The sequence below is a fragment of the Rhipicephalus sanguineus genome, chromosome 4 (genome assembly GCF_013339695.2).
Source record: "Rhipicephalus sanguineus isolate Rsan-2018 chromosome 4, BIME_Rsan_1.4, whole genome shotgun sequence".
In the NCBI taxonomy this organism is placed as follows: Eukaryota; Metazoa; Arthropoda; class Arachnida; order Ixodida; family Ixodidae; genus Rhipicephalus; species Rhipicephalus sanguineus.
Window position 1 is genome coordinate 175,050,521 of NC_051179.1, and position 21,719 is coordinate 175,072,239.

The 21,719-nt window shown below is 50.0% G+C and overlaps 1 protein-coding gene across 2 annotated transcripts in view; it reads left to right on the forward strand.

The window, feature by feature from the left end:
- The first annotated feature begins 1,997 nt into the window (after positions 1–1,997).
- The window catches only part of LOC119390908 (unconventional myosin-XVIIIa), a 257,327-nt gene continuing 237,605 nt past the window's right edge, over positions 1,998–21,719 (forward strand). For both annotated transcript variants that reach the window (XM_037658613.2, XM_037658614.2), the window contains exon 1: positions 1,998–2,202. The gene's annotated coding sequence lies outside the window, so the exon portion shown is untranslated. The remainder of the gene's footprint in view (positions 2,203–21,719) is intronic.

Below are 21,719 nucleotides of genomic sequence, written 5' to 3' on the forward strand. Positions count from 1 at the left end.
TATAATTTCCCCGCACAAAGCACTACTGCCAATAAGTTCCACTCCAGCCCTTGACAAATGGGTGCCGCAGTGCCACCGTCGTACTGCCGAGGGGGGGCCGGGCCCCTCCTTGAGAAATGGAGAGGGGGCCGGGCCCCCCCCGGGCACCCCCTGACTTTAAGCCCTGCTGGCAGCTGCTTCAAGAGAACCAAGCATATGGAAGCCGAAGAAGGAGGAGCGGGGCTGTGGGGCTCACTATGAGAGTAAAGTTAAATCTCGGCTAGCCAATGGTTTCGTCGTTTCCCAATCCCTTGACCCAATCCCTCGAACCAAGTTCGTCGAGCAATCCCTCGACGAACTTGGTTTAACCGCGACAAGCTAGAGTTTAGTTAAAAGTAATAGGGAAAGTAATGTGTAATTTTCTTCAAATTACTCTTGTAGCTATCGATTACATTACTAAATTGCCATCGTAAATTACTTATTACAGCTAAAAGTAACTTAGTGTAACTTTATAACTGCCAAGTCTGCATGGAAGGATGAATGACAGCGAGCGCAGCGCGCGGGAGGAAACGAGCGGGTGCAGTTCTGATACAACCTTGCGCGTCCATTGCTTCCTGTAAGATGGCGTTTTCCCGACGCTTTTCCACTCTTGTAAGTGTGACCTAGCACTTTCGCTCATTCAGTCCTTCCAAGGCATAGATGCAGGAAGTTTGCGAGCTGGTGCAGTCTGGACGCAACCGGTGCGCGTGGAACAGCATCATCTGCCACTGCTTCTGCAAACGAAGTGCTCGAGCAGATACTCAACATCGACGACGCCCGAATGCGGCTGCGCTCCAACTTCACATCAGGAAATGTCGCAATCGCCGGTGATTTTTTTCCATGCGAGAAGCGTGCACTGAAAGTAAAAGAAAATGGCGTGTCGCTGTCTCCATCAGCCGCCATGTTTGTTTTCATGACCCGCAGTACACCACCATCAGTTGCTACGGGTGCGTTCCCGCTGCGAATGCGTTCCCGCAAATGCTGATGTGATATGCTAGCTTCTGTTGACATACGTCACCGAGATGCGAGAGGTCAATGTTTCAGTTTAGGTGAACCTTCCAGTTCTCGAACTAAATATATGTGTGTGTGTGTTTCGTCATGACGCAGAGTGAAAATCAGCTGCGTCTTTTTCTTTTTTCAACTCATTGTACGTAATATCCAAGATGTTATGTTAACCAACAACCCTGTCAAACGGTTTGTTGTTTCGTTGACACTACTAAATCCATCAAACTCGGCGCGTCATAGTTGCCCCGTTTGCGGAGTGATGACCCGTCTTTCAATGCATCGTTCAAACGATGAGGAATCATCCACGCAAGTATCCTCTTCACTTTCCACGACGGAATTGACAGCCACGGCAGCGCCACCGGACGCCCCCTGTTTATCTCGGCGACTTCGAGTAATCGACTTTCAGCAGGTATCACTTCCTCGCATACCCGACTACCTACACCAAAAGCCTTGCGTCTGAGAGGGAAGGCGATGCCTTCGCAAGTGCCCTGAGGAGGGCCGCTGAGCTCGCCCCGCATGTACGGCACAGATTCCAGGCCCATCCGGAAGTCGTCAAGCAGGAAATTGCTTCGATCGGAAAGACTGTTTCCTCTTCGGAGCCGGGAGGCTATGAAGTGCGCAATAGGTCGCGGCAAGTGCGTTCGAACGGACAGCATGAAAGGAAGAACGTAAGCGCTGCTCGCGCTCTCAGACTAAAAAAGACCAACAGTTATTTCCCTACGCAGGAGTGCTATCTGAGGAAGGCAGGAACTTGAAGTACACAAAAGGAAACGAGTAGATAGCTGCACGCTTTGACCCGCTCCAACGGAAAGGCGAGGCCAGCGCGGTAGGAAAGAGAAAGCGAAAACAAGAACAGAAACCGGCTTTCCCGCGAGCGACCGGTGCGCCACGCCGCGTTCGTCGGAACCGGCAAACGATGTTTCGAGGTCTGCCCGGTAGGATAGGCTGACGTCGCGAATGAAAATGGCGGCGCGCGCCTCCCGATTGCTGGCTCGCGTTCAGATATTTTGAGTGTGTTGTGCATCGGCGGTGCCTGTGAAAAGTGTGCCCTTCGGCGGCGAAGAAAAATCTCGCTGTGGTGCTCGCCTGTGGATTACATTTCGCCTGAACGAACCTGCCTCGCTTTTGGATTTGACTCGTCTCGGAAGCAAACATGGGAGGCTGCCGGCACTACTCACGGTGGGTGTGGATTCTACTCGCGCTCGGGGCGGCCCGAGTTCATCGCATGTCATTCACCGACTCGGCCGCAGTGTTTGTTGATGTTGGTGCTGCCTCGCGCTGGCCGATACTGGCGTTCGGAGAGCTTAAATAGCGCAGCAATGCTAATCGCGTGTTCTCCAGAATGTGTTGTTTTTTTTCACCTCGGGCGAGGCTCCTATCTTCAAAACGGATCGCGGCAGTCGATGCAGAACGTTAGCGTTGCTTGTGTCAGTTTTTGCAATTGAGCACGGCGGTCGTTCTAACCAGAACGAACGAAGCGTTGCATTCATACAACACACTACTACGGCCTGTTGTAGCCATGCTCACCGTGTATTACTCGTCTCTGGCATTTCATTACAAAGAGTTCCAGCGAATGTTCCAGCGTCGGCCCACAGGGCGTAGTTGAAAGCCGCATCGGCTGACGGATTTCTCTTTCCTGGCGTTATCGACAACCGCGAGCGCTCGCTTTCCCGTTTGTATAATTGAACCCCATTTGACTCGCGATTTCCAATACGCGATTTACTCACTGATCCTTCGTCGCATGGCCTGTTTGTGCTGTGTGCCGGCCCTCGCGAGACCGACGTTGCCGCCTTTGCGCGACCCGGTGTCACCCGAGAGGGAGCCGTGGCCGCCGGCGCGTGTGCGAGCCGAGAGATTGCGATTTGTTCGCGTTACTTACTACGAGAGGCTCGTTCGTGTTTTCGCGCAATGAACCCGGAAGAAGTGCGAACGAAAGCCGACCCGCTTTGTTGCACGTATGCGCTCCTTGCACGGATGGCTGCGTGTGTCAGCAATGCACACCAATGCTCAATGGAGCATCGCCGATCGCCTATCGTCACGTCTCTCGATCGACGTAACCATTATCACCGCTTTCACGGCGTGTGGGTCCGCACAGGCACGGCTTCGAATCGTAGTCCCAACTGTTGTTCTAAAGGCGGGGTATTTATCAATAGTCGGTGAAATGCGAAACGTGTGTAATTTCCAAGTGTCGAGACGTGGTCGTTGAGCTCTTGTATACAAATTCATACAAGCGTTGCGCAGCGCAGGCGATTATTTTATTAATATTTTTTACTAGCTTTGTAGTAATTAACTGCCCCCGAAGCACACGGAAACACTACGCCGTGATCTTTTTTTTTTTTTTTTCATGACAGGCTTGGACGAACGCAGTTGACAGATTCCTAAACCGTTTCACACGCACATTGAAGGTAGCGCATGCAGAGTTGTGACGCGTTGTTTCGCTCACCGTGCAAGCTTAGAATAACAGAGAGCTGAGCTAGTTTGTAACTATTCTTGTTAAAGACAGGGATGCAAACACGGGTACAAAAGAGAAGTCGAGACACCACAATTTCTCTCTTGTGTCCGTGTTTGCACGCCCTATCTCTGTAACGCGCCTCGTGAACATCTTTACGGAACAAGGCAGCGTCCGGATCGTCGTCTCGGCGTGCCCCGCGAAGCGCACACAGCGCGTGCTTTTGTGCCCGAGCTGTCAACGGCGGCGGCGCGACCGCCTTCCGACCGCATTCCCCCCAGCGGAACGAGTTTTTGCAACTCTGTTTGTTATAAACTGCGGCTGTGCCGTTGCACTACGAAGCAGCTGGTATGGGGGCGGGGGGGGGGGGGGGGGGGGTGGTCGCATATTGCATCGGCCGCAGAATTATCTATCGTGCAGGCGAAGTCAGCCGGCAGCTCGCTCGCAGGATTGAATCGCATTTGTTTGCTTCGTTTTTCGAATCAGTGTGTGTTGCTCAGCTCGAGAGAGTCGGCGCATGCTTGTGTTCGAGAAGGAAGTATGCGCCCACTGCGTTGACCCGAGAGCACGGTGTGAGAACAGAACGCGATGATGGAGCGTGTATAGCGCCAGTTTATTCGTCTACGGGGTAATACAGATCCACTACTGGTAAGAGCTTGAACGGCAAAATAAGAAGGTATGGCAACGTAACGATGTCGGCCAGCGCTGCTTTCAAACAAACATCGTGTGCGCGTCCTCCCTCGGCAACAAGAGCGCAGCGTGTCGCGATTTTGCTGTCACTCGATCATTTCCGATGTGCCCCATCATCGGCCACATGTGCGCTCCGTGGTCAAATGCGCTGTTAACCGTTGCCGTTCCTTACCGTCAGTATACTTCGTGACATACCCTGATGGCTCTGAATCTCACTCGTCAATGCCCTTCGCGAGATTTCTTTAGCGCCGTTTTGTTTGCGCGTTAACTTTCATTGCGTTTGCACTGCTGCTGACCTGAGGTGGCTGGCTGGAACTAAGTCGCTACCGGGAGACGTGTCTTAATTGACACGTAAAACAGAGTGAAGAGTCAAGGTGCGCGTCACTGAGAGACTACGTGATTTTGCTGCTCACAGCTATATAATGCTAGCCGTCGTAGCGTCTCACTGTCAGATTTGAGAACGCAGTTTCTGCGCACTGTAAAGATAACCGCGACAACTGTAGTCGATCCGCCGCGCAACATTTGTTCCGTTTACGTTAATGCTAGGCTCATCAGAATATATATATATATATATATATATATATATATATATATATATATATATATACACACACACACACACACACACACACACACACACAGACTCGTAATTTATTGTTGAAATATATGGCCGTGTGCAAAGTTCCACCTAATTAATGCGCCAAAGAATTCGGTATCATTCTCAAACCAATGACACACGTACGCCGGTTGGTCAAGGGAGAGTGCCGGGTGCCACACGGTCACTTTTGATCGCGATCGGGCCTGATCCGTATCGAACTTGTTTATCGTGATTGGCTCCTTTACGCAAACCGCGAAAAGGGAGCCAATCGCTGTTTGATCCCTAATCGCGGTCAGTAGCGCACCGGTATCAGTGGGCTTTTCAGTCAAAGGCTTTGTTCACGCATTCTGCGCATATGTAAACATGGCGTAAGCCTGCCGTTGCCGTCGTTGTCTCCTCTCCAGCAGTAGAGTAACACCTTCGTGGGCCTAACAAGTGTTCAGGGTACTCGTATGAGTCATTTATAGCACAGAAAACGTTGCCTCTCGAAATAAGTGGCCCTGGCTGGCCGTTTCTTTTTTTTTTTTTTGCCTTTGTAGTTATCTAAACCACCTCTACGCAGTGCTTATGCGGTGCCCGCATAACCGTGGTTTTCAACGAAGCAGCAACTCGTACGTGAGGACTTGCATCATTTCTCAACCGTCAGCAGGAGTGGCAGTGGCGTTGTGCATCTGAGCAGCAGGTCGTGGACGCGATTCCTTGTCAGCGCAAAACCCCTCTCTCAGGGGCGTAGCCAGAAATTTCTTTCGGGGGCTACGCGCCGCCTCTCTCGCCTACCGTGCCTAGGGCACGCAAGGCCAACTCCGGCGATTTTTTGGCCATGTCATAGTAATGGTGGCTTTTATGTTCCTGAGACGCTCATGTTACGGGTCCGATAGCAGAAATACTCGGCAAATTGGAGAATAATTTTAAATAAGCAAAAAAGCGCAACACCGAAACCCAACCGAGTGTACTGTCTACGTATCACGTAGACGTTGTTACGAACGAACTGGAAGTCGTGCAAGGCATGCCGGTCACGCCGGCGCGGAGTGTGAAAACTGTGACAGCCGAGACGACCAGCGAAGCGCCGGCCAAACCAACGCTGTCTGTCGCCTTGTGCACAGCAGACGCTCGCTGTAGCGGCCGAAGTTAGCGGTGCCCTCGGCTGCGTCATTTCCACCGCCTTCCCAATACTGACGTCACAGACGCAATGTTGCCACTAATTGTGGAAAGCCAGGAGGGCCTTTGCAGACAATCTTTAAAATTCATTTGCAGACAATCTGCGCGTGTCTCAAGCCTGTAATTTGGCATAAATGACGGAAACGTGAAAAGCAACGTACCCAGCGAATTTCATTGAGGTCCATCGACCTCGAAAAATCGCCTGAGTTGGCCTTTAAGTAACCCCCACCGGGCCAAAATCACTCTGGAGCTACGAACTACAAGATCTCCCAGGACTTGGACACCCAGGCAACACGGCCGCTCACACCCAAGCCCGAGCACTCGTCAACCGGGCTCAAAGCGACCTGCCTTCGCTTCGCGGTGCCAGGGATCGACTCCTCAGCTACCACGACATCACACTCTTTTACCGAAATTCCTGCCTAACGTATCCCCCACCACATAAATCTCTCTCCAGAAGTGACCAGGTTTTGTGGCGCAGACTTCAAACGGCCACAGTCACGACTCCTTTCCTTCTCTCCCTTATTACGCATGGCGAAACTTCTCCTCATTGCAACTTGTGCCCGAGCACCAGAGCTGACTTCAATCACGTCTTTGTGAATTGCCCAAACAAACCCAAGCCCCCGTGGCAAGGGTCAGAACACCAGGAGCGATGGGAGGCTGCTCTGCGCAGCTCACAACCGGAGTTACAGCTCCGGACAGTGGGCTGGGCCAGAGGGGTCGCCGAAGCACAGAAGTGTCCGGCCACCTAGAGCGGCCCGAGGGCTCATCGTCGTCCTGCTTCCGCTTCCCCCCCCGCCCCCCCCCCCCTCTCACATGATTCTTTCACGAATCAATAAAGTTGTTTACCTACCTACCTACCCAGGACTTGGTGTCTTCTTCGCTACGGACCCCTAAAAAACAACCTCTGAATATACGAAGAACGAGGGCGTTATTCACTCCTGGCGGTTTCCCATCTTTTTCGGCACAATTCGTGACGCCAGCACGTGACGTCATGAAGAAATAATCTCTCGGTTGGTCCATATGAGGGGGATATCAGTTGTCTCCCACCCTGCTTTGCCATGCAGTCACACGGCCGACTGCGCAAGCGGAGATAACACCGTGTAGCCGAAAAGTGCGAAATCGTGACAGGCTCAACGCTTAGTGCTGACATTGTCCACGTGTTTTATGAAGAAGGAAGTGGCGAGGAGGAAGGGCTGTTGGAAGGGTAGTGAAGGCGAGAAAGAAGCCTACTCTCGTCTTTGAACTCGGTTTGATTATTTTACACCTTCGAGAAGTGTTTACAGCAGCAGGTATTTTCGACCAAGTGCCTCATACACTTGACCGGGGGTGTGTTCCTCGCAGCTGCGTTGTCGTCGCGTGAAGAGTTAACAGGGGCCTGAGCTCCCGAGACAGATTGGCTCAGCCACAGGTGGTCACAATTCAGTTGAGATTGTTCCATTACGCCATGCCTTATTATTATGACAGAGTAGTGTGAAAAAAAAATGCAGTGGCTTAGCTCGGCTATGCCAGGATATACGTAGCGTTATCAAAGGTTCAGCTGATTATTCTGAGCTTTCCAGATTGTCTAGGATTAGCTTGATTGTCATGCTTGCTGCTGCTCCAATGACACACATTCGGCCACATCGTTCAGAATCGGTAGACCTGGCGGCATGGCCGGGTAACGATACCCATTGGTAACGCTAAAGAGCGGAATGTTCTGCTTAACGAGAAAGTTCTTGCACGTTGTACAAACCCGCGCCATGTTTTCACTCTACTCAGGCACCGCCACTAAACTCAACGTTTCACGCATGCCACTACTTAGCGGCGTCAAGTCTTTCATGTGCCGTAGTCTTTCACACACGTCGCACACCAGGGGCGTAGCCAAGGGGCGGGGGTTGGGGGGGTTCAAACCCCCTCCGAAATTTTTCAGTTTTGCTTGCGTATATATACACGTACACATACAAACGCACGCACGAACATACATAAAGTATGGTTGAACCCCGCCCCCCCCCCCCCCGAAAAAAATTTCTGGCTACGCCCCTGTCGCACACGTATCCAAACGGATTGTTTACGAAGTCCGTCTCGAAGGTCCGAGTCGCACTGGCGCTTTCGCTAAGTTTCACAGTATAGGCAGTCGATCGGCGAGCCTTGACGTCATCGACGGCATCTTGTGGTGCGATCTTGTACGCCTTCCAAAATAAGCCCGGAGGCGTGGCATTACATCCAGCCGCACGTGACCGCACACGATTGGTCAATGCAGGGCCGTGACGTCTGTCGCGGTTAACATGGGCCATTCGCGTGCGGCTGGATGTAACGCCACGCCTCCGTGTTTATTTGGAATGCGTACAAGATCGCACCATTGTTGTTGCTGCTGCAGAGGTGGTCGGGCACGTCGCTCATCATCCTAGCGACGTCGCTTTGGTAGACGTTCCTCCCTTTCCTCCAGTGTCTCCGCAGCACGTTTAGCCTTCCTCTGTTCATTCTTCGTACGCTGAACCGCTAATTGCCAGGCATCTACTTCGGGATCCGATGACATAAGCTTCTCGGCTCTTCTGCGCCGTTGAGCAGCATTTGCGCTCTCCTTCTCCATGGCGTTACCCACCTGCAAACGCCAGTCAGAGGCGCTATCAGGCGGCACCAGCGCATTGTCAGACGGCGACTTCACAGCGAAGGCGAATAGCTGCGCGCGCCGTGGCTACGACGTCATCCCTCACGAATGCGCAGAGCAGCAGCGGCGAGTCGCGCGCGCTGGCGCCAGTCTGTCTGCCCGGCTACGACGCCACTCCTCCCGCTCTCCGCCACCAGCAGCGGCGAGCCGCGCGCGGCGGTGGCGGAGAGCGCGTGAGATGCCGGCTCCGCACTCATCCTCGCGCATGCGGAGCACGGCTCATGATGACCCACGCGAAATCGGCTCCGGCTAGGCAAGTCTAGCTAACGCTACAAAAAGCTTTCCAGTGAGCAGAGTCCGAGGACTGTATAGTAAATGTCGGGACCCGCGATCACATATGCAAACGTAAGATCGTGTGAAGTAGGCAACAACAAATTCCAGAGAATACAAAAGATCAGTTAAGTGATTATCAAAGGGAATAAAACAAGAGAGACGACATAGCAGTAGAGGCAAAACTGTAAAAAAATAAAATACCGTCCCTTTCGGCAGCGCTAAAGAGAGCATGGAGGAAGGAAAAACTAAGGAGAGGCCCTATCGTATTTCAATGCATTGCGAAAAGTGTGGCGGAAGTGACGTCAGATTTATGGGGCAAACAAACCGGTATGGGGCAAACAAAACAGCAGACGCCCCGCGGCGTGCTCTCGGCGGTGGTTCGCGTCTGCTCGGATTTGTAGTCCCGGCGTAAACTTAGCGCATATTGTGCGGTTCGCACGCAGTAAAATGTTGCAAGCAGACGTTTACCAGGCTGTTGGTGCGTGGCAGGCCCGAGCGCTGCGTGCTGAAATTCTTCGTGGAGCGCTTTTGTGCAACAGTACAGAAAGTACCAGTACGTGCCGTAATCAAAAACATTCAGCCCCTGCCTCATCGTATTCGAACTCACCTAGCAGTGACTTACGCGTTCGGCCTTTCTTTTCCTTTCTCGTAGCCCGATTTCCAGATCTATTGCCCGATTAGCGGTTCTTCGCTCGTGTATATGGAGTGAGCACAGTAGCTATTCGGCACAACGCCAACCTATAGTTGACGTAACTTCACGTCGAAAAAAGGACACCGCTGTATTGTATACGCGATCGTGCACGTAAAGTTTGTAATTCCAGTGCGCACACAGCGCAAACACGCCGCGAGCGCACACCGCACAATACATACATCACGTAGTCGATAACGACAACAAAAGTTTATTGTCCTTTCGTTTGAACGACACAGCCTCTAAAACGTACGATGCCTTCAGCGCATGGTATGTACGGCGCGTCAGACACCAAAAACAAAACTTCACGTGTGTTCCGAGTTGACACAACGAGCAAGGAGCAACAGAGCGCACATCCGAGAGCTCCGCACGCAAATACCATGCCTTAGTGATCAGTAATGAAGCGAACGTATACGTACACATGAAAAGTGACACCCGGTACTGTCCGCAGTGCGCGCGATTTGCACAGGGTATACGAAACAGCTGGGCATTGCGTAGCTTTCCTAACGAACACACAGGAGGAGCAGCACGCGCGAATCGACTACGCCGCTTGCACGGCGAAAAACAAACAGAAAAAAGGCTGCAAAGTTTCGCGATGCGCGCATGCGCTTGCAAACGTCGCAACGGAAATCGCGAAATGTTTCGCTGCTCCTTCACTAGGAGGCGATGCGGGTGTTTGCGATGTGGAGGCTTCACGAATGTGACGTCAGGGCCTCTCCTTAGTATTCCTTCCTCCATGAAAGAGAGCACAGCCGAAAGCCTTTGCTCTCGCTATGCACTGGTGAAATTACATTTGATTGACGTTCGTTCTCATAACCATTTTATTTACCCTTAATTCGCGTTCGATTCACGTTATGCGCTAATTATCGCTTATAATCACTGCTACACTGAGTCCCCACAGCCTTCTGCACCTGAATGGGTGTTACCCTGCGTCCGGGATTGGTTCACCTTGTGGTACCATTACGTTCGTGCCGCTGCATGTGCGCCGCATTTTTCGACTCGTGATCTATGTAAGGCCATAAAAAGGCAATGACAAACAGGTCGACCCTTTCCTCCAAGTTTTATGAATAATATCTGCGTGTGCCTTACTGCTGTGGGTGTCTGTTCAGAGCCGTTGTTGTGGCGACCTTGGTTTCGCCCCCGCGGCTTCCGCCCTTCGCTGTGGTTGCGAGGTGACGAGGCCGGAACGCGATCGTCCCGGTTTAACATCCCGCGCTGGTCGTGTCTTCTTTCGCAACTCTTGTTGCGAATGCCAACGCTGTTGAAGCCACAGCGCCGCAGATAGTGTCGACTGCAGCGGGGCTTTCGTCTGGTCTGCACCGGCTGTCCCCATTGCGATGCTCGCCGTTGCTACTACCGAGTGAAAACCGCGAGCCGACCATATTTGGAGGCGCTTGCCAGGACGACGTGAGGTGCATCGGCACGAGGTGTTTATGTCGTAGGCATCTTCGGCGAGCACGTTGGTGTTTTCTAAAATCGCAAATTGTAGGGCAGAAAGACTGCGAACTTTCAGAACGCGACTGGCAGTAAAAGCGCCAGATGTGCTGATGATGAGAGTAATATAATAATATCAGTAGTCACAGACGGGAGATGACGCCTTGCAAGGTTCCCGCGCTGCAGCTTTGTGCTCTTCTTATATATGAAAAAAAAAAAGTAAAATAAAGAATGCTTTGAATGAGTTTCGGCAAACCACTATAAACGGAATGGTCAGACGGTTAATAAATATATCCTTAACATATCAAAGGGATACTAAAAAGAAAAGAAAAACGATTTTGCGAGCATTACAGTAAATTACCCATTCGCAGTGCCAAAAGCTGAACTCGTGCTGCGAGAACACGGTTGGTGAGCGACGAAGCGCGCAAAGGGAAAATGTTGGTCGCGATGCCACCTTGAAGCTCCTGCACCAACTACCTGTGACGTCATAGATTTAGACGGTGCCTTCTAGGACCTGAAACTGTTTGAATGAAGTACATTGACCTCTGAGAGGGCTGTTACGGCGCTGTTGCTAAGACTTGACGCAAAAAAAAAAAAAAAAAAAAAAAACTAATTTGCGACATTACTGATATTCGTATAATTTATCAGTCTAAATTTATACATGAAGTGACTGCGTCTCCCTTTAAGAAAACACACACACACGCAAACATACACATACATGCGCGCACACACAAACACACACACACACACACACCATGAGAGAGAGCAAAGAAATGTTTCTTGGCAGATCACGTAATGTGTACGGTATGCAATGCCTCGTTGTTATAGCGAGTCTGTTACGCGAGGACCGCAGGTGATTTGTGACGTAGTTATGAAGCTATGAAGTATCCGGTCGTACGCACAGGGCAGGCCTAATGAAAGATCGTTAGAAGGAGCATTCAGTCGCTGATGATTTACCATGATGATGTGGATGAATGCAGCTGTTTTTAGCTCTGTATGTATATGACGACTCCACAACCGCACAGATGTAACTTATATACAGTGGCCTAAATTTTTCGTTTTAGGGGCGAAGCTCCTTAAGGCGGCACCCGTTCGTCCCTCGTAGTCGTAGTCGTAGTAGTCGTAGTGCGTAACCAGTCTTACGCTTTGACCTCCAAGGTGGTGCCGGTGGGAGATTTTTTCTGTGCGTTGTTGAACAATAAAAAATTCGCAGCGTGCGCGTTAACTAAAAGCCGAATTCTGCTGTCTCTCATTCCCCATTAGCAGCCATTGGCATGTTCCAATAGGAAACGTTAGTAGAAGTAGAAGTGTAAGTGTTAGCTAAAAGCCGACTTCTTCTGTCTCTCATTCCCATTAGCAGCCATTGTTTACCTCCAAGGTAGTGCCTGGTGAGATTTCTCCTGTGCGTGATTAAACAATAAAAATTTTGTTCAAAACGCCGTTGATTGATGAAATAAACCAACGAAAGACGCCAGATGTTTTGTAAAAGCAAAACGAAAGAACGCCAGATGTTTTTAAAGCAAAACGAAAAGACGCCAGCTGCTTAACGAAAGATGCCAGATGTTTTCTAAAGCAATGGTTTTGTAAACAATGAAAATTCACAGCGTACATGTAAAATTAAAGTGAGCTGCAAGTCGTCATAACTCATCGAACCTTTAGTATAAACGCGCCCGATCTCACGTCGGTGATGATGTACTGGACAGAATTCACGGAAGATTCACGGTTTACCGATGAACCTCCGCAGCTTCGCCCACTCATCATCATTCACTCCGTGGATATGCTGTGATTTTTTTCAAGTTTTTGGCGTGGTGGTGATGTAGGCGCTAGTCACGGAGTTCCTGGGGTTCTTGCAAGACTATCTATCGCACAACAACGCAAACAAATATTGCAATATAAAATATATAGACTGGATGAGTGAACGCACATTGATGGAACGCTGTGGCGCGTGATTTGTTACCACGAATGCTCCTTTCCGGCGGCCCGGCAGCCGCACGGGAAAGCCGCGGTATATCTTTAGTGTAGGCGCGCTTTAGTGTCAATCGAGGCTATACCCATTGAGGTTGCGAGAAAGGGTATGCACACCTTGCTGCAGCGGGGAGGTTTAATTGTCGCCGCCGTATATCCATTATGTGGGACATGCCTCGCTGTCCGGCGACAAAGATGCCGGCCAGCGTAGATACGACGTTGTCCTTGTGACCGATTCGATGTCGAATCGCGCGACACACAAAAAGGGAGAGGAGGAAGCGCTACGAACTGGTCTTCCATCCCGGAGCGATGGAAATAGGCCTCCGCCGGGAGGCGGAAATTTCGTGCCTTATTTTTCTTTGCTTCGTCGGTCATCTTTGATAGCGCGCGTGCATGCGGAGCTCATTTATTGCGCGTCACGTAGTAATCGGTTGCACCGCGTACTGTTGTGGTCTACGTTGCGAAATTTCTCTTTAGCTGCGTAGTACGTGCCTTTTACGCGTGTGGGAATGTTGACTTTCAACGTGTGTACTTGGCGCATTCCGTGGCCGACAAAGTTACGCTGCACTTTACGAACTTGCAGCGTGGAGAGTTTACAAGCCAGCGTGGATGTTTGTTGGGCAATGCGTGTGTGGATGTGGATGCATGCGTGTACGTGCAGGGAGAGACCACGCTCCGTGGTGGGCTATAGAAGGCAGGGTGCCGCGCTGCTAAGGACGCCGGTTCGGTTGCAGGCCTCATTTCGATGACACTGACACAGTTATGGGATGTCGTAACATGTCGGCCGAATTAAAAACTTATATGCGTGCGGAGCTTGAGGAATGCCATTATTTAACTGAGACAACAACCACGCCGCGCCTGTCACATGGCAGAATTGGCGGTCTTATACGGGTATCATGTTATTAAAGGGGCCACGACGCTCAATTTTCGATCATAATCTGTGTAATGTGGGTTAATCCTTGTTGCGTTTACAAACAAGCTGACGAAATTTTAGAGAGTTAGGTCGGAGCACCTAATTTATAATCGAATATTTTTAAAGCACGCGAGCGACCTGAGGGCAACACTGAAGCACTCGCCCGCCGTGACGTATATCAAGCTGCTTGCTTTGCGAGCGTCTGCATTCCGGCGAACGATTTTGTTCCGTGGTCAGCTGCGCATGCAGTCGAGCTATGTAAGCTTTCTTCGTCTTGGCATTGAAATTGAACGATTTTCAGCGGCTGATACTTTGGTAGAAGACGACGGCTCCGTTCCACGCAGCACATGACGTCACACATCCCACGTCGAAATGGGGTTGCCGGCGGTGGGCGGTGTGTACAGCCGGCGACTTAATTCTCTCATTTTGCGCTGAAATATTCTTTTACAGACCATTTTTCATATATGTGTACAGGCCCAACAAACCCTTTCCTTGTGTTTTTCGCTGAAAACCGCAAACAGTTTGGTGACCGTGTCATGGCTCCTTTAATTCATGCAGTCGAAACGCTCATGCAGACGATCTTCTGGACTGATTCGTGAACTTACTTATTGGTGAATTCATTACGGAAGTACATACAAACCCACGCCCGCATACATATAGAGTTCCGGTTACGCCCGTGTCGTACCGTCAACGACGAGTGACAAGCAGGAAGGGGGTGAAGTGAACGATGACATTAATCTCGCCGCGCTTTATGGTGTTTTACAGTGCTCCGGTTTAAGATTGAGTAATCTGTTATTGCGTAACCGCAACCAAATCAGTATTTGCTTTTGTAGACAGGAGCGTATCACGTACGTCGTATAGCCTATCGAATACCAGAGCATTTCGTGGTTCTAGAAAGCTTTGGTGTATCGTTTGTACTCCATTATACAGCATAATCTCGCTGATACGATTCTGCATAGTACGATTTGCGGGATAAGTTTTTTTTTATAATCCGAGCCAACCTAGTATAGCGGCAACTTGGCTTGACTGCGCTTGTTTCATGGGCCCGTGAACAGGGATGTGTGCGACATTCCAGACGGGGCGCGTTCGGCATTCTGAAGCTTTCTTCGGATAATACGACTTGCGCATGATGCGTTTTATTTCCCGATTCTCGCGAGGAACGTATCAACCAGATTCCAGTGTATGCTCGAGGGTTACTGCGCGAATGAGAGCGGGCAGGGACAAGCTCTTCTCCTCGCTTCGCTTATTCTACTGTTTTTGAAAGGATGCGTTGAGGTAGCAGTGAGTGATCGTGCTCTTCGTATTGTCATGCGTAACCCTATACGGTGAACTCTGTTGCATACACTCCTCTCAAGGACCCTGCACGCGAGTGCCTGTAACTCGGCGTGTTGACCCGCTTCTCAGCAAGATAACGTCGCCGCTGCCTCTGCCGGCGTTGACGAGCTGCGTATTTGCAAACAAAGGGGTAGTTAGTACGCAGCTTGCCACTTCCGCGTTACTCGGCGTCTCGATAAAAAAATGACAAAGAAAATTTTAGTAGATTAACTTTTAGATGTTTCTTGACGTATACATCATGGTTTCGTTCTTTTTTTCTTTTTAGCTATTCTCGCAGTTAGATGCTTTTATGTTGCGCGCATCGCAAAGATGGCGCCATAGCCACTGAAACGTCATGACGTCGCGCCTTGCTGAAACTTCTCGTCTACGCTCAGCGTGGCTGTGCTTTTGCTGAATCGCAGCAGAGACGTTGCACGTGTGCGGCGAAGACGTGCTCGGCGGCGGCCGCCGTATCACCCCTGCGATTGGGTCACTCCTTTCGGGACGGTTCGTTCTGCGGTCGACCGCTTCGTTCCCCGCTCTCGCGGGTTCCTCCCTCCTTTCGGGGGCGTCTTTGCACGCGTCGTCAGCGGCGGCGCCGGACGGGCGCTTCACGACGTGACTTCGGCGCGGGCTGCTGCCATCGGCGCGCATTTATTATACTTTAGTGTGCGAGCCACGGCGACGGCCCACGCGTCGTCCTCTTCAATGGCAGACCCCGTCGTCTGCTGCCACGAACAAGAGATACGCGCTCTCGATAACGCCACGACGAGAGTTTGCTTTTCTTTCGCTTATTCCATAGTGGCAGTGACATGCAGGCGTGACTATTTTCTCTCTCCCCTTTGTGTATCATCACGACCGCCGGAGATGTGCCCTCGCGTACGACGCGATGGCGTCTGGCACGGTGCGCGCGTCGCAGCGCTATCGCTGCAGGCTCCATCACCTTCGCTCGGATGCTCTTTCGAGTGCACCGACCCCCGTATCTCGAAAGTCGGCCGAACTGGCAGTGGAAGCGCTTTGCTGCGCCGAACCTCCAAGGTGCGCGCGGAATCGTGACGCCTCGGCGCATGTTGATCGCTGCGGGTTGAAAAGGATTTAATACTTAACCGGAACTCTGGCGACTTAGACGTCTGCGCCAGAATTCATCACTACACACAGGGTCTTTGCCGACCACACAGAGACGGTGTAGGCCGAAAGCTGCAAGAACAGCTTAGTTGAAAGTGTATATACGGTAGGATGTACATCAGGGGTCTCAAACACGCGGCCCGCGGACCGATGGCTTGCGGTCGCAAAGCCACTGAATATAGTTATGTGGCTTTGCTAAATAGTACTCGCATTATTTTCTCGCCTATTGCAATCAATAGGCGAGAAATTGCAATCTTTGTTCGGGCAAGCTACGGAGGACGAGACTCAAGCATTTTTTTTTTTTTCGTGATACACCCCATGCGGTCACTATGAGTTGAAACATCACCGTCGAAAAAAAAAAAAACTCTATATTTCAGAACCAGCGTCCAGATTTTATTTATTGTGGAAATCGATATCGATATGTTTTTTCGAAACGTGGCGTCAAATTCCCTTCGCAAATGACCCATATATGGGATATGGGAAAGGCATTCTTTCAAATGACATCGTTAGGTGACATTTCGTTCAAACTCTGTGTTCAAACTCAAAAAACTTTTTGTAAAGGAATTGTCCGAGGATGTTAGCGTTTAGGAGTTATTACGAGGCCCATACGCGGCTCCATGAAACGACTGCCGTCGTATATAAGAGTGATCGTATATAACAGTGATCGCTTTACATTTGCACCAGCTGTGCGGTACAGTTACTTGTAGCTGAAACTGCAGTGACTCTTTATGTGCCTACTGTGTGGTATGACTACTTGTTGCGCCTACTGTATAGTGCGCTTTCTTGTTGCCATGGCATCTCCTTTAGTGCTGCTGCAGCGCCGCTTGGGTAAGAGAGAACGCAGGCGTTTACGAGAAGCGTGTGCCCGCTACGCTCGCTCCGTGTGTATACACCAATCAGGCGCCAAAGGACGACGCGTGACTGAGGGATCCCGCGCTGTTAGCCAACCTTAGGTAACGATTGCCCGGCATTAGCTGGTTGTAATTAACACTCCGCTGTGGTAATATTTTCGAATAAATGCGGTACGTGCCATGGCATGTAGGTCATTTATGTGTTCCATATTAATGAAGCGCAAGCAACGTAACCGCGTCACTTATGCCGTTCATGTCATGAAATAATGACATGCCTTCCAGGTCATTAATGTAATGACATACCACTTGTCTTTGTGATAAATTCCTGCCATGTAAATTCTCATTTGTACCCAAATAATGAAAAAAAAAAAAACTATTGAAATGACTGCGATGGCATACGGACGAGCGGACGGACGAAGTCGCTTTGATTTCTTGCAGAAATGCTTCGCACTTAAAAATAAACGTAAGGGTTGGGTGAAGGGGGTAACGATCAAAGCCGCAGCTCAATTCTAAGGGGAGAGCCATACTGGGCGTCCGTCTTCGCTTTGCTGAAGGGGCGATCGTCTGTTTCTGAACCGGATGCACGTGCACGGAGCGGAAGTGCTTGTGTCTGCGCACGACTTCCGCTGTTCGGCCGATGAAGTCGGGGCGGCCAATAAGAAAGGGATGGCGAGCAGCAGTACGTACATGTCAGGCAAAACCAAGAGAAGCGAGAGGGACAAAGGGCACGCCCTCGTGAGAATGTTTCCGGTCAAGATTCACGTCTCCTCTCTCATCCACACGGGTCTCGTGCGATGGGCACCGCGCAACATGGTGGAGGGACGGTCGAATCACTCGAATGACAAAGTGCAGGCAACAGCCGGCAGACGGATATTTGTTTTTGTTTGTTTGTGTTTGTGTCAGTGAGTGGTTTTCTCAATTTGTGTAACTCCTCCACGTCCGTGCACCTCCTAGCGGCGCTCACGCGTGCGTTATTGGCCTATACAGATGAGATCAGCGCATGTGACTCATATCCGTAACTCTGCCTGAGCTAACGATCAACCGAAAATTCTGCACGCGGCTTGCGCCATCGTTTCTAGCAGAGTTGGCGGTAACGCGTTACTTTTTTCGGCAATTTAGTAACGTATACTCGTTACTTTTTATTCCAATTATCCCGGGAGACTTACGCAAAATTCCTTCGTCTCGTATATAGGCGCCACATTCCTCCTTATGTCGCAGCGGCGGACTGCTATCGGCCTGCCAGGTGCTGTCGATAGCTAACGCGTCCGTCGAGTGCTATTCACGCTTGCTGCGGAGGTGTATTCACTAAGAAGCGAGGCATGCTGTCCGATGACAGCTTAGAAATTGCTTAAATTTCACAAGTTATAGTTGTCAGCAAGGTATCCTTGCAATACTATAGCGCTGTTTGTCATTTCTGCTTTCAAAATAAAATTTACTTCTATCTGCCTCTTAACTACGGGTATACGTTTCTGTTTGTTGAATTCCTGAGCGAGCGAGGCTGACCTTGAGCGCCTTCGCATAGACACTCGCAATTTTCGCGGCAACTATATATGTTAAAAGGGGCAAAAAGGATTTATGCTGCAAATATTTTTTCCGGGACTATGCAATTTAAGGTTTCCTTTATTCCGACAAGATCTGCGCATATATTTTGTACGCTGGTAGAAGCACGCTGTAAGAATTAATGTAAATTCGTTGAGAGATCAGTGATATTCTCGTTCCGGTGAGCGTTGACGATGAAATCTCATTTTCTGTTTACTGTCACTTTGAGAAATGGCTTTACCATGTGCCACAAAGATATAAGCCGTCACATGCAACTCTATATACAGTAAACATTAGGCCACTAAGTATTGCTAACGTCCGGCACATTTGTGCAAAGTTTTCTAGTTATTCAGCTAAAATCGTTGTTTCGGTTAGATGTTTTATGTGAAATATAACTATGTTAGTTTGTTATTCTGGTTCCTGCAGCGAGCGTGCGCTGGTTCAAATTTCCGACAGTGGAGTAACGGCAGAAGTAACGGGCGTTACTTGTTTTCGGTAACGGTAACGCGATACCTTATTTTTTTGTAGGTAACGCAGGGCGATAACGAGTTCCTCTTTTGTTAGCGTAACCAGCAACGTATTTAGTTACTTTTTTTTCGGTAACGCATACAAAATTGGTTTCTAGGCACTGCTTTACTGCAAACGCGCCATTCGACTCGAAATGCTCCTCAGAACTCACGCGTACGCATAAAAGGGAAGGGCTGTCGTCCGCGCAGTTGTAGTACGAAGCTAAAATGAAATCCATGCGGATTTCACAGAGGCAAAGCTTCCTATAACTGACTAAAGGCTTGTCATGGTCCGGGATGACCGAGCAACGTGGGGACCTGAGCTTCGAGCAGCCCTCTGCAATGGCCTGAAGCCTGTGCATGCAGATAACTCGTCAAGCGTCGACCGGCTACTGGCCGTAACGATATCATACAGTCGCCGCGCAGCAAACCATTCCATTCAGTCGGGCCAACTGGTAAATATGCCACACATTCAGGGGAGATTGGCTATACTATCCCGTACGGCGCTACAAGTAACCGCAGCACACAGTCAGTGAGACAAGTAATCATATGCCACGCCATGCTGCCGGTGCAGAGTGAAAGTTGTTTCCACTACAGCTGCCACAACAGGAAACAGTACGGTGCAGTTGCCATGATAATAAGGCGACAGTTTGTTTTGAAGGATGATCGAACTGGATTTTACCCATGGGCAACACACGATGCACGTGTAGGTCGCTCACTTGCAGGGGACTCTCGCTGTCATACGAGAGGGTGTCTAATTGGATATTTCCCATTCTCCGCAGTTGCATGCTTCACTAACAAAAGAAGCAACTAAAGTTTTACATTGAAAATTTACGACCTTGAGCGCTTTCTTTTCTTTTTATTTGAGCGCGGCTTACTTTCAGTGTGATCGCGTGCGCGCTTGTGTAATTCTAGCACTATGCAGTGCATCGCGGACACGTCGCGGCATCCCGCGGCGGCCGCGGCGATCATGCAGCTCACGGTGCTCAAATCAGCAAACGACGTGCACTTCGTGATTATGACGCGTTCATTTTACGTTATGGCATCATTTGTCGAGAGAACAGCGACCGCTTTCTTGGCGACTTTGAAAAGTCATTGTGAATTCTGGGCCGCGTGCTGCGCTATAATGTTTGGCTCATGTGTTCTCAGGAGCTTCGACGACCGATCGGCAGAGTTTTCTGACCACGCTCGAAAAGTGTTGCAGGGCCTCGTTAACACAATCTGAGCTACGGGATGTATTCTACTGCCATGAACAGTCTCTGTCTTGAAACAGGGTAAATGGGCCTCTGAAAACGGCTTCCAGATAAATCCGACTGAGAGCCCATGGATTCTGTTTACGCAGAAAAGGATACTAGTCGCAGATTCTATAGCATATATAGAACTACATGGACTGCACATATCAGCAAACAGAGTACACAAATGTTCAAGCGTTATACGTGGCTAGGAGCTTTCATACGACACGTAAGGTATATTGAGAACAAATGCTTAAAAACAACATGGGGCGGCGACAAGAAATATTTATTAAATATGTACAGAAGCCTCGTGCGATTCCGCTTAGATTGCAGTGCCGTATAGTTTATCAGTCTGCTGCCCAGTACCGGATTAAGGGATAGCGGCTAAGAAGGGGGTGCAGCCCAGAACCCCCGACTTTCGCGTCCCACGTCGCCATCGAAAACGAACTGCTGGGGACCCCCATGCTTGCACGATGGTGTTTGTTGTGGTGCACGGTGAACCTTCTGGCGTCCTGCCCACAGATACTGGTATCTTTACGGCAGAAGCACACGCACTGACGTCAGTCGTAAAGCATATCGGGAAAGCAAAGACACAGAAAAAGGCTGTATATGTACCGACTAGTTAATCTTAGTCTAAGGGCTTCAAAGTCATTTTGTAAGCGCTAAAGATCCCGTATGATAAACGACTTTTATGCGGTTCTGTGAAGCACTTACGCATCTGATCAACGCGTTGTAATCTGCTCGGTGCCTGGACACACAGATGTACGCAGAAATGTACTCGCAGACCAAATAACCACATCCGTCGCTATACAAAACCTCGCAGCACTTCCATAGCTTTCGCAATGATAGAAATGAAGTCTTTTCTGCGCCACAAGCTCAAGAACTGTATATTGACGGGAAATGTGGGATGTTGAGATCTTGAATAAGGTTCATTTGGCTGGGCTCCATATAGGACAGCTAAAACCCGGTGCAGTGGAGCAATATTTCGTCGCCTTAGGATGCTGGGTACCCCAGCTAACTAGTTATAGCCAGAGTTTAAAAATATGCCGACGCACTTTATGATGAAGCGACCAAATACATGTTGCTGACTATTGCATGGGGTAAGTCACATTAATTTTTGTGTTCGCATTGGCTGCATTGCCAATGCATTGGCATTGCATTGGCTGATGCATTGTTATGACGCAGCCAACCTTAGCGTGCGCCGTAGGCATTGCCCCATTCGCCCGCGTTGTTGATATGGAGTTTTAGCCGAGGGTGCGCAGCATCTCTGTGGGCGCCCTACAGAAAACTGTCTGTTAGCTAACGTTTGTACTC